Genomic DNA, 9082 nt, shown 5'->3' on the forward strand with positions numbered 1-9082 from the left:
AACTCGATAATATTTATTCTAATTAAACTTTTTAGCAAGTATTACACCTAAAGTTGAATAATAATTATGTTCTTTACTTGGTGGTAGGGCTTTGTGCAAGCCCGTCTGGGTAGGTACCACCCACTCATCAGATATTCTATCGCCAAATAACAGTACACTGTATTGTTATGTTCCGGTTAGAAGAGTGAGTGAGCCAGTGTAATCACAGGCACAAAGGACATAACATCTTAGTTCCCAAGGTTGGTGGTGCATAGGTGATATAAGTAATGGTTAATATTTCTTACAGTGCCTTCGTCTATGGGCGGTGGTGACTACTTACCATCAGGTGGCCCATATGCTCGTCCGCCAACCAATGCCATAAAAAAAACACCCCTTTGCTTTTTTAGTGTTTAAGTCTGTGTCAAACGACAATCCTAGATTTGTCACTGCTAACACTCTAGTTTATAAATTACTAGCAATCCGCCCCGGATTCGCTCGGGTGCAATGCTGATACTAAATATACTACAGAATGTCTCTAAAATTATCAGTGTTTCTCTACTATATTGTGCATGTATTATACCTTCCTCTTGAATCTATATATCTATTAAAAAAAACGTATCAAAATTCGTTGTGTAATTATAAAAATCTAAGCATACATAGGGACAGACAGCAGCAAGCGACTTGATGATATAAATTTGGTACATAAAATAGTTGCTTTATGCGGTTTCATTCTCACTGGGTACAGACCCAGTTCTCGTAGACCATTCTCAATAGAGGCTATCAGATATTTATTTTCTCAAACCGTGTTGTTTTAAATATTGATGATAGAACTTCATTTTTTTTGTTACAGATCTTTAATTATAATTTGATATATTTATTTTGACAATCAGCAACGGTTCACAATTTGATGTTAGATCGCAAGTCCTTCATAATTATAAGAGTTATTACCATTTCATCCTATTTGAAGTTTACCTTTTTATCATCTTTAGGGTCTTTTCCATTTAGGCTCGTTTGTATATTATTTCGCTAAACTAAAATTCAAAAACTTTAAAACAATCTCAATAAGAAAGTTCCATGAACTCGTCTCTAGACGACTAACTTTCCCGTGTAAAACTTTGATCTTAATTAATATGGAAATCAGACCGTGTGTTGAAAAGTTAAAGAATTTTAGAAGATTTATAATTTATGTTAAGGCTGTTTGTTGTAATATCTCGTTAGAATTCTGCCGACATCCGCCGGGAAGTGGGAAGTGCTGGCATGTAGATTAGTACGTTTTAAGATATCTTTTTTTAAAGATGATTATTTTACGTCCACGGCTTTTCTCGAGAAATTCTAGCCGCATTAAGCAGGACATATTTTAGAATACGATAGTGTGCATAATACTAACTCTATGTAGCATAAATATCAATCCTTAGTATTATGAAACGGCAAATTAAACCGAACCGGGCTTAACGTCCTTTCGAGGCACGGGAATGTAACTCTGCCAACTAGATTCCGAGCTGTTTCTGGGACCTTTTTTGACAATATATGCAATAAGATTTTAGTGGATCGATCTGGACTTTTCTCCAGTACCTGTGGAAAATGAGGCATTCTCCGACTTTAGTCAGTGATCATAATGAATGCTCGTTGAAGGATATCAATAGAAGCAAGACTAGACACGCGTAGAAATATGCTTTTATTTTTTTAAAACGGTTATTCGATGTAAATATAAATTATGTTCTACATAATTTTACCGATTCATAAAATCAAATCATTTGTTAAAAAAAACATAAATCAATAATAAGGCATTATACTCAATACCAAATTGTATGTATGATAAAAAGCGAGGAGCTAATGCTTGTTGACTTTCAGGCAGGACATATTATATATTTAACTAACAAAATGTAATTCGTATGTTGGAAAAGAGTAAGTTTTGAGTTTGTCGCTAGGTCTTCTCGGAATTACATTTCGGACCGGTTACTTTTAATAAGATTCTGTTTTTTTTATGGCATTGTTTGGGGGACGAGCTTATGGGCCACCTGATGGTAAGTGGTCACCACCGCCCATAGACAAAGGCGCTGTAAGAAATATTAACCATTGCTTACACCACCTATACGCCACCAACCCTGGGAACCAAGATGTTATATCCGATGTGCCTGTGATTACACTGGCTCACTCACCCTTCTAACCGGAACACAAAAATACAGAGTACTGTTATTTGGCGGTAGAATATCTGGTGAGTGGGTGGTACCTACCCAGACGGGCTTGCACAAGACAATGCCACCAAGTAAAGTAAAATAATGATTCAAATATGCTTACAAAAGCCTACACGGATAAAGTATTTTTTTTTTCATATGCACACCAATCCGATATAACGTATCACGTCATATTTTATTTCATAAAACGTTTCAATTTAATTGTTTGATATACGAAGGCATACATACGATTCGGGAAAAAAAATAATGGAATTACTACGTTTTAGTTCAAACAAGATAAAAATCATGTATAGTTGTGTGTATGTGCGTGTTCGGGCAAAGAAAAATCGACTTTAATCATTGAGAATTTAAGACTTTTTTTAGGTTACAACACATTTTAACATATGACATGTTACCAACGTTAGTGGTATTTTGACGATGTAAGTGACGCCTGATATTTCTTACAGTGCCATGTCTATGGGCCGTGGTGACCACTTATCATCAGGTGACCCATATGCGCGTCTGCTTAAGTATATCATAAATTAAATTAATAAAAAATTAAGTTTACATTTCCTTTGATTGCGTAGACTTTGAATCCCTCATACCTTGTAGGTATTTGGCATTACGTCGATCATCTTAGTCGGTTTTAAAACTATTTCAAATTTAAAAAATGAGATGTGTCGTGCGACACCCGGTGGAATAAAGTCGCTTTTGTTATCTATTATGTATGTATGTACAGATGCCATACAAAAAGTGCATTACATACATTAGCAGCCTGTAAATTTCCCACTGCTGGGCTAAGACCTCCTCTCCCTTTGAGAAGAAGGTTTGGAGCATATTCCACCACGCTGCTCCAATGCGGGTTCGTTGAAATTAGACACATGCGGGTTTCCTCACGATGTTTTCCTTCACCGCCGAGCACGAGATGAATTATAAACACAAATTAAGCACATGATAATTCAGTGGTGCCTGCCTGGGTTTGAACCCGAAATCATCGGTTAAGATGCACGCGCTCTAACCACTAGGCCATCTCGGCTCTTAAAAAAAGTACAATAATCAAAAATAAGTTTATTAATATATTTAATGTTATATAAACCGCATCTGATAGATAGAGACAGAGAATAAGCGGGAAACGTCGCTTGAAGGACTAGGATGTAGAACTTTGTTCCAAAAATATGTATATGTAAACAAAAAAGAAATTCTTTATGGTGTCCAAAAAAAGTAGTATCCAAGATCGTGATCGGCATAAGACCTTAGACCTTTACCCCATCAAGCTTAGAGCTTGATAGATTTTTTTGTACGGTCGAGTTAGTTTAAATGGTGTTTTGTATTCGGGTCCTCGAGTTCAAAACCATTGTTACGAAGGGACGAAAAGCGCTCGTCATTGAGACATGTATTGTCATTCAAAATCTAATTTACATTTATACAGACTGTAGTATTTTTTTAATATACGTGTGTTTTAAAACTGGTACTTCGTTCAACGAATCATTTTTATAATTGTAATCTTATATTTATTGTTATTGATTATGGGGCGATAGCTGCATATAAAAAAAAATGCCTTTGGTCTAATTTTGAAGCGATCCATTCGTAGATTGTGCGGAAAATTAAAGAGGATTATTGACGGCATTTTACTAAATTGTTACGAAGTATTAAATAATTAATTTAAGAGAGAGGAAAAAAGTAACTTGTCGGCTAGAGAGCACTACCTACGGCTGTATAAGAAAAAAAATAATTAAAAACATAAACATAATTAAAGTAAATTGTTTTCGACAAACACCAATTCTAACGGTACTGATATATACTATTTGACATTTAAAAATTCATTTAAATAAGGTTTCATAATTTTGGCGCCAAATGTAGATGAGTGACTAGTATATAATATAACTATATATATATATACATATGTATAATACTTTAGTTTTAGTATATTATATTAATGTATGATTCATAACAAATAGATCGTATTTTTTATTTTTATTTATTCCGTGTATTTTTAAAGATTTTTATAGGTGTCGCCCTTGGTAAACTCGTGCAACCGTTTAGAACTTGGTCGTTGTTAGGCATGCAAAAAGCAGCATGAGCTTCAAACTTGTTTTTCAAATTCGGTTCAGTAGTTTGGCCGGCAAGTGTAACAGACATACAGAGTTACATTGCATCTCTTTCAATTGGATTTCATAGTATGAGATATTTCAATTCCTTCTCCCTCATACTTAGCTGATGGCACGACTATGATAATCAAACATTAATACTCAAACTCAAATTCCTTTATTCAATATAGAAGCATTACACTTTCTCATTGATGGTCAAATTAAACACTACCACCGGTTCGGAAAAATTAAATACCTTGACCTGAGAAGAACATATAATAAACATAAACATAACATAAACAGCCTGTAAATTTTCCCACTGCTGGGATAAAGGCCTCCTCTCCCTTTGAGGAGAAGGTTTGGAGCATATTCCACCACGCTGCTCCAATGCGGGTTGGCGGAATACACATGTGGCAGAATTTCGTTGAAATTAGACACATGCAGGTTTCCTCGCGCTGTTTTCCTTCACCGCCGAGCACGAGATGAATTATAAACACAAATAAAGCACATGAAAATTCAGTGGTGCTTGCCTGGGTTTGAACCCGAAATCATCGGTTAAGATGCACGCGTTCTAACCACTGGGCTATCTCAGCTCTTGAGAAGAACCCGCGAAAGAAACTCAGAAACTATAACTACTACAGGCACAAGGGACATACTTATCATCCACTGACAATCAGGTGGCTCACTTGCTAACCTAACCTAAAAATCGCTTTGGGTTTATTTTATACATGAGCTCACTCACGGCATATGACGACTTTCTGATGTAATGTTGTCTATCTGGGATAAGCACCAAGACTTTCATGTCCTTAAGGCAACTAGTGTATCTATTAACCCGTACTGGGGCGTTGAACCCCCTGAAAACGAAAAGAAATCAGCTCATTTACGATCTGATATTCCATTTTTTACACTTTTTTTGTTCTAACATTGGTCAATAGTAATTTAAATCCACCAGCTGATGGATAGAGCTCTAAAAACAAAATATAAAAGTGCATATCAAAGCTGACTTTCGAAGCTTCGTTCAAATTCTGATTGCAAATGTACGTGTGAGGAAACTGGAACAAGTCCGAATGTAGAATTTAGATAGGGTTCCGTCATACTAAAAAATATTATTATACATGCTAAATTGAGTTTGTTTATGTTATCTTAACTACTCAGCCGATCATCACATGATGTGTGTCTTGTATTACAAAGTTGTCAGATGTACAGAAAATGTTTCACCTAACGAGATCGTATTGTCGGTTGGAAACTATTACTGAATACAAAAAACTACTTCTTTCAGTTCAAACCCAGGTAACCACCACTGAATTTTCATGTGCTTAATTCGCGTTTATAATTCATCTCGTGGAATATGCTCCTAACCTTCTCCTCAAAGGAAAAGGAGGTCTCAGCCCAGTAGTGGAAAGTTACAAACTGTACACGTTATGAACTCTGATTCGGGACGCACATTCTAACTAGAGAAACCGGAACTCAGTATTTAGTTAATTCCACCATTATAATTATAAAGTATGTCAATTAAATTTACATTCACCCTGCCTTAAAATCAACTAATACTAAGTCCACGCTTTTTTATCATGTATATGATCACGTTTCGAGTAAAATGCCTTTTGTCAATGTTTTTAGATATGATCTTTAAATTTTTTTAATCGGCCAAGTAAAAAGTACGCAACCCCGAAACAGAAATATGAGTTTCAAAGGCAGAATAACACTATATGAACGTTTCGTATAAAATATGTTTTAAAACGTTCGTCACGGGAACACATACAATATTGCCTCGTTTTGAACTTGTATGTTCAAACGTGACGAGACTTTTCAGTCGTATTGTGTTTTAAACATAAAGCTATTTGTAAAACAATGTTTATATCAGTTTATGTACTCGTTTTTGTTTGTGCTTGTAATAGACTTAAAGTTTTTAATGAACTCAAATAACGCTGCGCGGGTGTTATGCTGATACTAAGTATACTACAGAATGACTTTATAAACAACGTTCACAGCTTTTTTTATCATTAGACAATACAAACCACTTTGACTGCACTTTAAATCTGTAATATATTCAATAATATTCTCTTAAACTACATGCTGTAAAGGGCCATATTGATCTATATTAAATACACAATGTATTTAAGGTACTGAATTGGATAAGGATTATTGTAGAAGTGCCTAAATCGATATTATTTCTCGTACAAAGTAAAGGATAGACGACGGTTATTGTGGGTTATCCCTAAGAGATAGACATATATCATAGCGGAGTTTTTTGTAGATCTTTTAAAGTGTACAATACTGTAGTACATTAATTTGATCTATCTCTTAGGGTTCAACCAGTGTTTCATAATGTAAGCACAAAAAATGTGTTTATTTACGACATCACATTAGAAACCTCTAAAATTAGCAGTGATGCTCTACTAGGTATATTATGCATGTATTATACATATAAACCTTAATTGAATCACTCTATCTAATAAAAAAAAATGCATCAAAATTCGTTGCGTAGTTTTAAAGATCTAGGCATACAGACGGACAGACATACATCTGGAAGCGACTTTGTTTTATACTATGCAGTGATAAAAATGTGTTATTATTTATGAAAGATATATTATTAATTGTTTTGAATCACAATGCCAATGTATACTGGAAAAAAAAAACTAATGCATTTCTTGCTGACCCTTCTCAATTGAATCTACATTCTTATTCTGAATATTGAAATAGGACGTTTAAAAAAATTTCTTTCATAAGTATACTTTAATAATAAATAATGTTCGATTTTTATTTAATTTTTTTTTTTTTTATTTTAAACAGAAAGTTTTGGTAGAATAAGTTTATCGTAGCAGTATTGAGGTTTCAAATAGAGTTATTAAAATAACAAAAAGTAGTACGCGTTTTTACATTGTGCTGTTGATCTTATCCCTTCTCTGTTTTGATTTAAATATGTCAGATTATAAATATATAGTTCAAGGAAAGAAAAATCCTACGTTTTAAGTATACACGTAACGAAGGCGCGGGCGACAAATATTATATACATTTAAATGTATTTAACTGACAAAACTTTGTATTTCTATATAACTATACTATACTATATACTGACTCGTAACTCATCGCGGACTATAATCGTAAAATACGATTGATATCCAATATTGACTATTACAGTTAAAGCATTTGAAGGATATACGGTTCAAAATACCGTATCAGCCTGAGTTTTAAATATTTCCCAAGTGACATACAACCAAAGGTTCTATAGGATAGAACTGTGGCTACTTCTTTCGTTGTAAAACTAGTGATTCTGCGATTAAGTGTTAATGAGTTATTTAAACTAAAAAGGGAGGCCAATTACATTTTTATTTTTTATTTTATAGTGTTATAACCTAATGTTAAGTGGTCACCACCGCCCATAGACAAAGGCGCTGTAAGAAAAATTAACCTAGGGAACTAAGATGTTATGTCCCTCACTCACCCTTCTAACCGGAACACAACAATACAGAGCACTGTTATTTGGCGGTAGAATATCTGATGAGTGGGTGGTACCTACCCAGACGGGCTTGCACAAAGCTCTACCACCGAGTTTTGAGTTGTTACATGATATTGTCGCTGATTGTGAATTTCACGTGGCTTAAAGTATTGTAACTGGCGGAAATCGTCACATAAGGAAAAGCGTTACGACGCCTCCCGGCGACCATTTGCTTTCCTTCCTTTTGCACGTCGTTATATATATATGTTTTTTGGGTTACCCAAAGGTGTAAAACGTGACCCTATTACTAAGACTCCGCTGTACATCCGTCTGTAACCAGGCTGTATCGCATGTACCCTGATTGTTGGACAGTTGAAATTTTCACAGATGATGTAATGATCTAAAAAAAGAGCGGCCAAGAAAAAAATGATACTAGAAACCTCAATATTAGTTTTTTGCTATTTGGCTACGGAACCCTAAAAAGAATAAAATAACTATTTAAGTATTCCCATACAACAGACATGATTTTTTTGCCGTTTTTATAAATAATAGTACGAAACCCTTAGTGCGCGAGTCCGACTTTTAAAAGCCGTTTTTTTTAAATTTTAATTCACACGAAATTTTTAATAACAGTTTCAATACTTGTCATTAAATTATTCTCTAACGTTGTTGATTTATTTGATTATCTTATTTAATACAAGGGTGTCTCTTGACATTGCTCTTTTTTAATATTATACAGCTTGATGTTGCAATGAAGGGGATTAGACCCCTATTTCCTTGTCATTGTATCCTTTGAACTGTGCACTATAAATATAAGATAAACTTATTAATTGAAATGCTGGTTAAAACTATATTTAAAGTTATATATAACGCCTGTATATAATTGTCTGTTTTTATATAAATTTCATGTTAAGTTTCAAGTCTAAGTTGTAACATTAAAAAAGGTCATTTTTTAGTTTCTAAGGGCAAAGCCTTGACTAAATATAATAATAGTTATAATATAAAGGATAAGGTCAAAGTAAAATTATTATTCTTTTTGATATATACAACTACGTAAGTGTACAGTTATTTCATCATACAAACCACAAGCCTCTTTAGCTCAGTGGTAGAGCACTGGTCTCGTAAACCAGGGGTCGTGAGTTCAAACCTCACAGGAGGCAATAAACGTTATCGATATTATAATATATATTTTTTATTTAAGTATTATTTTGATATTTATATAAACTTATATATAAAAACAGATATTACAGAATATTACGTTTGAGATAAGGCTCGAGCGCCATTGGTCTGATACTACGAAACTTCCCATATAGGTATACATATATACTTTACAAGGATACTACAATGGTATAAATATACCATCAACATTGTTGTAAGTCACCGCTAGATGGCACTGCAGTACA

At 34.1% G+C, this 9082-nt stretch overlaps 1 non-coding gene across 1 annotated transcript; it reads left to right on the forward strand.

The window, feature by feature from the left end:
* Positions 1–8767: 8767 nt before the first annotated feature.
* Trnat-cgu lies at positions 8768–8839 on the forward strand. The gene has a single exon. It is a non-coding gene; the product is annotated as a tRNA-Thr (tRNA).
* The last annotated feature ends 243 nt before the right edge of the window (positions 8840–9082 follow it).

Source organism: Vanessa atalanta, chromosome 20 (genome assembly GCF_905147765.1).
Source record: "Vanessa atalanta chromosome 20, ilVanAtal1.2, whole genome shotgun sequence".
NCBI classification, from domain to species: domain Eukaryota; kingdom Metazoa; phylum Arthropoda; class Insecta; order Lepidoptera; family Nymphalidae; genus Vanessa; species Vanessa atalanta.